The sequence below is a fragment of the Benincasa hispida genome, chromosome 12, assembly GCF_009727055.1.
Source record: "Benincasa hispida cultivar B227 chromosome 12, ASM972705v1, whole genome shotgun sequence".
Taxonomy (NCBI): Eukaryota; Viridiplantae; Streptophyta; class Magnoliopsida; order Cucurbitales; family Cucurbitaceae; genus Benincasa; species Benincasa hispida.
The window spans coordinates 41,439,076-41,448,060 of NC_052360.1; the positions used below are offsets into that span (position 1 = coordinate 41,439,076).

The window sequence follows — 8,985 nt, forward strand, 5'->3', positions numbered from 1 at the left end:
CAAAAAAAATTATCTATAGATGAATGTAAAAAAGTATTCATAACTTCATAAATTAACTAATTTAGTACATTACAATTGCTCTTTATAAGTTTTCATGTTTTGAAATCGATCTATGATAATTTCAGTATCTGACTTATCAAATACATCCTTTTCAATATAGGTTATAAGACAATCATTCATCCATGACACGTATAGCCTAACGAGTAACAAAGAAATTATCTTATACAACTCTAAAACTAATATATATAACGAAAATTTATGTAGGAAAAGAAAAGTAAATATTACCTATTCAAGAGAACATCGTTGAGAATTGAGATTAAAAAATTTCCTAAATTTTGAAGAGAAAAAAAACTCCCACAGAAGATAAAGGAATTACCCTGACTTTATCAAACCTAAGTCCCCTGTAGCATTAATCAACCCCTTAATCACTGAACCACAAAGAGAATTTGACAAAAAATACGCATTTATTAATAATATTATTAACTATTACTTAAAAATTTATATTAAAAAATACAAAAACCTATAATTTGAGGAGGGCACGTGTCCCTACCCTCTACGTGATTCTGTCTTGAATAAGTCTATATTAACTCCTATAATTACAGATATCTTTGTTACTAATTTTGAATGTGGCCAAAATCTATGGATAACATTATTATTGAATACAAAAGCTTAATCTTGGTGCCATAATCTGGTTAACAAACTATTTCAAATAATAGCTTAATCTTGGTGCCATAATCTGGTTAACAAACTATTTCAAATTTTTCATGTTCCAATTACATCTGATCAGCAACTCTTCCTTTTGACATCTTCCGATGTTGATCGGGTGAGCTTCCCGAATAGTAGAGGTAAAAGCGGGGGATTTCATGCCCTAAATTGTAAAATTTTCTTATTTAATAATTGTTTAATTATTTTTAATTGCAATATATACATTATTTTTAAAATAAAAATTCAAAGTGTTTAGTAATATCGAATCGTATATTTGGAGTTTCATTAAAGTTAAAGATCATTTCTTTTAATGTAAAATTTTACTAAAGATTTGTTAAGAAAATGTTAATTATTATATATTAAATTATTGATCTAAAAGTTTGCTATAAATAGCTCTTACCATTATCTCAAGGAAAATTATGCAATGGGTTGTAATTTGAATATGCTATTTTGTAGGTGCATCACCCATATTTGATATTTTGCAAATATGACAAAAACTTTAAATATGAATTTTAAATTTTTTTTATTCCATATTTGCCTTGAAAAATCAATTGATAGAGAGAGAAAAAGAAAGATAAAGAAGAGAAGCGACAACAGAATGTGCAACAATCGACGGAGGTAAGAATTGGGGAGGCGAAGCGGTGAGTGTGCAACAAATTATGTTCTGGTTGGTGGAGGGGGAGAGGGGTGGGCATTGTTGTATCCCAAGAAGAATAAATTCATTTTTTTAATTTTTTTTTTTAATTTTTTAATCCAAGTATATCATTATAAAGTTTATCAACTCAATCAAGTCACTAGAAGAAATTCGGGCTTTAATGTCGGTTGCAACCGATATTAAAGATAGTGTTATTAAAACCCTTTAATGTCGGTTGTCTTTAATGTCAGTTGTAAACCGACATTAAAGGGCTTCAATAACACAACCTTCAATGTCGGTTGCAACCGATATTAAAGACCTTTAGTGAAATTTCCAACCGACATTAAAGACCTTCAGTGAAATTTCCAACCGACATTAAAACCTCTATTTTTTTTTAATTATTAACCGACATTGAAACCCGAATTTGTCCCTTTTTTTTAAAATTCCGTTGCCGAATCCATTTTTTTGGTCAAAAAGTATAACATGACACATCATCATTGAACGTTGTGACTATGACATATTATTCATGTATGGATTGTAAATCTATTACATTTAATCCATAAATTTTTCTAAAAAACTATAATTTAAAAGGTTGTACAATAATTCAGGCCTTGAAAACACAAATTACAAGTAATACAAACATTATGATTTACAAACATTATGAGATTACTGTCTCTCTCCACTTGGTAAGTATGGATCCCTTCATAATTCTTCTTGAACCAACCCCCTAGCTTCAGCAGTGTCTGGTTATAGGCATCTTTGTCTGACCACTGTTATTCAAAGGATCACAAACAAAAAAGGTTTAAGACAAAGGATTGAAAGTGAAAATGTGATAAGAATTCATAGTCAACTAACCGTGTTTATTGGGAATGTGCATAAATGGTACATTCAAGGCAAAATTCTTGTAGTGAATATGTTGCATCTAAAGTTCCCCAAGAAAAAGCATAAAGAGGTTGCGATACCAAATATTTACTCCTTTGTTGTATCTGTAAAACAAGAAAACTCAATAGTTGAATAAATGAGAGAATCTTCTTTTTCAAGATCTTGAAGAAGAGAAGCTTGGTTACCTAGATATGAGATACGAAGACGATGGAAAATTTTCGGCAGCATAACGATGCTACCACAACAAAACCAAAAATTTACCTTGAACCTGTTCAAAGAAACACACTCCCAAAATATTTCACAACCATTGTTCTCAACAAACTATCAGAATTCCCAAAAAATGAATATTCAAGAACACATAATCAATAAACAAATTTAGCTCACAATATACTTCAAACCTCAAAAGTTGTCACAAAGACTACCATAGTGCATGAATAACCCACAAACTACCATAGTACGACCTACAAACTCGAGCACCTTGAATCAAATCTAAACTACAAATGAATAGTACCCATGAGTCGTAAACGGGTGTTACATTCTAATCCAATATGGTCCAAAAAGAAATAAGTACACTATAACTTCTCAAACAGGAATTTTCATATCACTAGAGTCATGAAAGCAATCAAGAGGTGACAAATTAAAAGCTTCAGTGGAATTTGTTGAAAGGACGAAAAGAAACTAGAAGTCTAATAGGATGGATTAGAGCCGGTTTTAAACGAGTTTCTAAGTGCTTAAATATACCGTCCTTTTTCACTTAGAAAGTTGTTCCAAACAAATCCTCAATAAATTTTAAACAAGCTAACAACAAATCTATCTCTACCAAGGGTTCGTGCTCACCACTAGAATGAAAAAGAAACAAGTTCAATCAAACATTATGCTATAGGAGCATATATTCGGCTAAGATCTGAAGGAAAAACAGCTAATGTCGCTTGTGGTTTTCATATGAGCTAAGAGACTTCAAGAGACAATATATTCCTATTAGCAAAAATTGCGTTCTTCTCCTTGGTGTAAACAATAAACTGCAAGATCCCATTAAAAACTACATATTTGCCAGAGTTGAAGATCACATGAGAGGCACCATCCAATGATTTTCATTTCATTAAACGAAATCAAAACCTAATAATCTAAGAAAATGGCGTAAGATTCAAAGTACAACGTGATTCTGCATTTCAAAACATCCACCATTTAATTCAATATCAATCAAGAAATGAAACTCAATCTATTAGGAAGATCTAAACGGGAAAAAGAACACGCAATTCAGAAAAAGGGTATAATATAATGCAGCCGATCAAGAAATCGCAATTTTCAGGGAATTTCTTCTTGTAAAACTGAGCCACCAAAGCTATGATGATGATGAAAGTGCCCATAATCAATTTAACATTACTCAATCTCACGTCTTCAACATAGCCACAGCCGGTGACAATCTGCAAGGAAAAAGCTCAAACCTAGATTAAAATTGACGTGAAAAAGATCTAAAAAAGGGAATGAAATTGCAGATTGAATTACCTCAGAAACAGATTCATCGAGTAGGTGTTTGAGGGAGTGATGATCCAAGAGATTGGCTTTTTTGACATTTTTGATCGCCATTTTTGATAGTTTTCGGTTTCAGTTAAATTCGCCGTCTATGAAGATTTGTTTGAAATCTGAGAGAGAGAGGAGAGAAACAAAATGTAACCTAAGATCATTTTCGTAAGAAACAAAAATGAGATGGTGTATCGAGAGGGCTGGCTGATACTTCGACAGTTGAGAGTACAGTGTGCTTGCGTCAGTCGATGAGATGGTGTCGAGCAGGAACGACGAGAATTGGCCGAAGTAAAAAGAGAATGTGTTAATTTTTTTCATAGAAGGTACCTGTAAAATCTACAGCGGCCATAAATTAAGCTGAAATCCACTGGAAATGTAATCAAGAAAGCTGAATTGTGTTTTCTCAATGTAGTGATCAACAAACAGCTAACCTTTTAGGACCTAAAGAACACAATTATAATCAATATGAAGAAGAAGAAGAAAAAATCGATACTAATAATTTCTGGAAATGTGAGAGATCCGACCTTCTCATAGCCACCATGAGAAGAAGATGGAATAACAAAATTTGCACCACTTTTTTCTCTATAAAGCTTTTCGAGATCACCCATCGACTTTTGGAGCTTACTGAACAAATGGAAATATGCACATGAAGAAAGCACAAGTTAATAATTTATAAGACAATTTCAATTTTATTTGATTACTTAAACAAGTCGATGTTTTTACCTTCAATTTTAAAATGTTAAAATAGATCAGTCTTAAACTTTGAACAACAGACCTTTTCAAAACTAAACTAGAACATAATTTATGAACCAAGCAATGAATCATACAAAACCTAACCAACAAATAATACTCAAAATCTACTCATAGAGATAGATATGTTCAAACCCTACCTACAAAAGTAATCGCATCTGGCTACTAATAAAATTCCTTCTCACATTCTAGTTCGCATCTGGCTACTAATAAAATTCCTTCCCACATTCTAGTTTAAGGTATACTTTGATAATTTTTTTCCATAATGGAAAAGTAAAGACTAAACATTGATGGATTTATAAAATAGTTACCCAACTAATTCATGACTGTCATTGCTATTGAAATCAAAGTACTCAATGATCAATGGGTTATCCTGTATTTAAAGAGAAAACCAAAAATTATTAATATAACATGATTAGCAGCTAACCAATCCATGCCTAATATAACATTAAAAACACGCATATCTAAAATTATCAGGGTTACATCTAATGCGCGGTTGGCTACCTCTACTTGACATGCCTTTATCTTTTCTGTAGCTAACATGATCTCTCCCGATGGAGTGGAAATAGACAATGCAAATGGCAACGGTTCTGAGTCTAACATGGCGTGTCTCACAAATATAGCAGATATAAATGAGTGCGAAGAACCAGAGTCAAATAAAACAAGAGCATGATGTCCAAAAATGGGAGTGTACCTGTCACCACGGTGCCTGACTTCTAGGCCTCACGTCGAGTGGTAGAAAATACCTTTCCCTGCTGTTGCTGGCGGTTCGGGCCTCCCTAGAACAATCCTACGGGCTGGCTCCTGTGCTTAGGCGCATTCTTCCTTGGGCATCTATCTGCCATATAACCCTTCTGGCCACATCGGAAACAATTCCCAGAGCCAGCTAAACAACGTCCCCAGTGTTGCTTACCGCAAGTGGTGCATATCGGTCTATCCTCCCTGCCATTCCTAGCTTGGGTACTCTGTTGTCCCTACTGACGGCATGCACTGTGTTCTGACCCCTCTACTGATGTTCAAGAGTCTTGTGCTCAGCCTTCCTTTTCTGCCCTGCGGAGGTCCCAATCCCGAGTGACCTCCTGTATTCCTCTCCCCCCTGGGAGTCGGCATCAATCTTCACAGCGGCTCGTAGTGCCACGGCATATGTCTTGAGATCCAAGGCATGCCCCATCCCTCGCAACCCGCTCCTCAAGCCCTGGATAAATCTATCGATCCTCGCTGCCTCGGTGGTCACTAGCTCAAGAGTAAACTGAGACAACTTATCAAATTCTTACTCGTACTCCTCCACTAACATAACGCCCTGCTTCAGGTTCTAGAATTCTGCCTGCTTATTGTATCGGGTGTTGGCCGAAAAGTACTTCTCATAAAAACGTTCCTTGAACTGTTCCCAGGTTGCAAGGTCACCTCCAATATCGATCATCTTTTATGCCGAACGCCACCAGATTGCCACGTTACCAGTCAACATGAAGACTACGCATTGCAGTTTATGCTCTTCCGGGCACCTCATAAAACGAAAAATTGTCTCAATGGATGACAACCACAGCTCTGCCTTGGTGAGGTCTCCTAACGATCCATCAAAGGGGCGAGGGTCATACTTCCGGAAATCCCTTAAATGTTTGGCCTCGAGAGACAGGCTCTACGTGACCTTGTCCTGCGGAAGGGTTTGTCGTAACGGCTCAGGTGGCACCGGTTCCTCCTGAGCCTGAATCTGGGCAGGCTGTCCTGCCATCTTGCTACGGATCAGTTCCTGCAGCTTCCCCACCAGAGCGATTGCAACAGCTTCACTAATTTGGGCTTCCATTTCCTTTTCATCCACTTGGGTCATAGGTGGAATTGGTGCCGCCGGAGCAGTTTGATTACTCCCCTCTCTCTCTGCTTGTATTTCTTCTCTAACTGTTTTCCTTGTTTTATGTTTAGGTGTCGTGTCCTGTCATAAATTCGTACGTTAGCTAACTATTTCTGGGCCTTTCTCAGACATCATGCGTTTAAAACACTACATCACTGTCCTCATATACACATGGAAATTTTCGTTAGTAGAACGTACCTGGCGATGACGAGGAATTCGTTACTGGCCACATGGACTATCTAGACTTACATCGTAAGTCAGTCTACAGAACCCAAAACATGGGCTCTGATACTAACTGTAACGACCCGACCCCCTAGGACCTAGGTAAGGCCGTTACTAAAATAAATGCATGCAAAGAATTTAAAATGACGCTCAATTATTTGAAATAAATGCTAACTAAAACAAGAGAAGTTCAAAGACATTTAATAAATGCAATTGTTAAAAACAATAATCGGGTACCTATAAATCCTAAAGGTTTATAAATATATAAGAAAAACGATCTTTAATAATAAGTTTCAAACATCAAAACTAAACATTAAGGGAAACATGAAAAGAACTCTAAATCTCATGATGCGGAAGCGTAAAAACTAGTCCTAGTGGCTCGATCATGAATTCCGCTGCGCCATCGTCGGGGCATCTCTACCCTTACCTGAAACATCAATATAAGAAAGAATGAGTATGAAATACTCAGTAAGTAACCCCACCACTGGGGTCAGGCTAGGCATCCATGTCCTCTAAATGTGCATATGGCACATAAATACATGTATCAGATAAGAGACTGAGTCCTATCCTATTGTAGTTAAGTATGCCTACAAAATTGGTGAATCCCGAAGGAAACACAAAACTGGTGAATCCCGAAGGAAACACAAAATTGGTGAATCCCGAAGGAAACACAAACTGGTGAATCCCGAAGGAAACACAAAACTGGTGAATCCCGAAGGAAACACAAACTGGTGAATCCCGAAGGAAACACAAACTAGTGAGCATCTAATTAATCAATGAGGATATTCACACAGTCTTAACGTGCTAAGATTCAACATTGTACAGTTCTAAAACATACATAAAAATCCTTGATACCATGGCTTCATCACATACACATATTTCTTAACCACATATTATACATCATCCATGCTTAACTTACATCATAAATCCACAACATGCAAGTATGCCTCAACACTAGCAGATCAGACATCGACATATGAAAACACATACTTTCACATACTAATGATCAAGTACTTAGGTGTGTATGTAAACAAATCAGAATTCGTGCCAGAACATACTTTGATTCAAGTCATACTGTCAATCAATATGCTAACATTTACCATAACATACGCTTATCATGCTAGCATACAACTAAAGTCTGGCCCGTGGGCAGTTCCAGTAGTAAGATTACTTACCTCGAAATCAAATTCCGATTTTTAATCCAAGCTACAAAAACCCCTGAACTAAGTCCCCTAATACAGAACATAACAAAAATTTTAAATTCTTGGAACCAAGATCCATACATACAAATTAAATTTTGGGATCACCAATGAACTTACCCAACGAAACTTGATCAACCAACACTCGCGAGATTTCGACTCAAAATTTCCTCTTAGCAGATTTTAGAACCCAAAGGATGACGACTTGGAACCTTCGAGAAACTAAAACCAAACTCTCCATCAGTCCAACAACCAAAAGTGCCTAACAATCAACCACAAGGGTCACAACGCTTACTAAAAATACTTGCCGAACGAACTCGAATCCGCTAAACAGCACGCTGCGCACTCCGAAGTACTCCAATCTTGGATCTGGATTCCAAATATAGAGATAACAAATTTTTAACCCAAAATCCAAATTGATAATAAACTAGATCAACCAAAATTTTGCCCAAAAATAATCAATTGCTTACTCAAAGCACAAGTCTAGTGGTGTAAGTGGGTCCTGGCGACGAACAAGGCTGGCGGCGCTGGAAGCAGCCGGTAGCGACGCGGTGGGCGGCGGAGGAGAGACTCGGCTCGGATCTAGTGGTAGAGGACGTCGGCGGCTCGAATCTGGGCGGAGGAGGACGTCGACGGCTTGAATCTGGGCAGGTTGAGAGCAGCGAAGAGAGTCGACTCAGCAGAAGCTTACACGGCGAACGGCGGTGGAGACCAGCTTGGGCTTGGGCAGCAGCAGTCTGGAGAGCTGGGCGACTGGCGACGTGTCTGACCGGCGGCGATAAGATAGTAGAGAGGCGACGAGGAAGCAGAAAACGGAGGGGTCTCGCGTGAGGGAGAAGTGAGGGGGGTCCTTTTTATTTAAAAAAAATACTAATAATAAATAATGATGATGATGATTGATAATAAAAGTAAAAATAATATAAAATTAGATTATTTCCTTCACCCAATTTATATTATTTAATTCTTTTCTTTTTCTAAAAATAATTAATTTCTGCAAAATAAATTCCACATCACACTTAAATCCTCGCATTTATATTTTAAATTCAGAATTTCAAACATGCTTCAACTAAGGACAATTATTGAAAAGGAAAAGTTTACATTATTAATAAATAAAAAAAAGGGTGTGGGATGTTACACAAGAGTCTCACCCCAACAAAGATTCCGGCAAGACCGACAGCTCACCGGCGGCTGGACGACAGGCATGAGGAAGAAACGACGCGGCA

General features: G+C 36.9%; 1 long non-coding RNA gene across 8 annotated transcripts; it reads right to left on the reverse strand.

Annotated features, from left to right (window-relative positions):
• Positions 1-2,549: 2,549 nt before the first annotated feature.
• LOC120092635 lies at positions 2,550-8,674 on the reverse strand. 8 transcript variants are annotated; one of them, XR_005486100.1, is made up of 11 exons: positions 8,233-8,674; positions 8,058-8,131; positions 7,883-7,984; positions 7,739-7,795; positions 5,190-6,422; positions 5,000-5,105; positions 4,807-4,868; positions 4,270-4,369; positions 4,073-4,186; positions 3,728-3,864; positions 2,550-3,645 (listed from the first exon to the last, which is right to left on the reverse strand). It is a non-coding gene; the product is annotated as an uncharacterized LOC120092635 (long non-coding RNA). The 8 variants fall into 8 exon arrangements; XR_005486103.1 differs by having other exon boundaries at positions 4,812-4,868; positions 5,000-5,091; positions 8,233-8,673; XR_005486099.1 differs by having other exon boundaries at positions 5,000-5,091; positions 8,233-8,673.
• Positions 8,675-8,985: the final 311 nt, after the last annotated feature.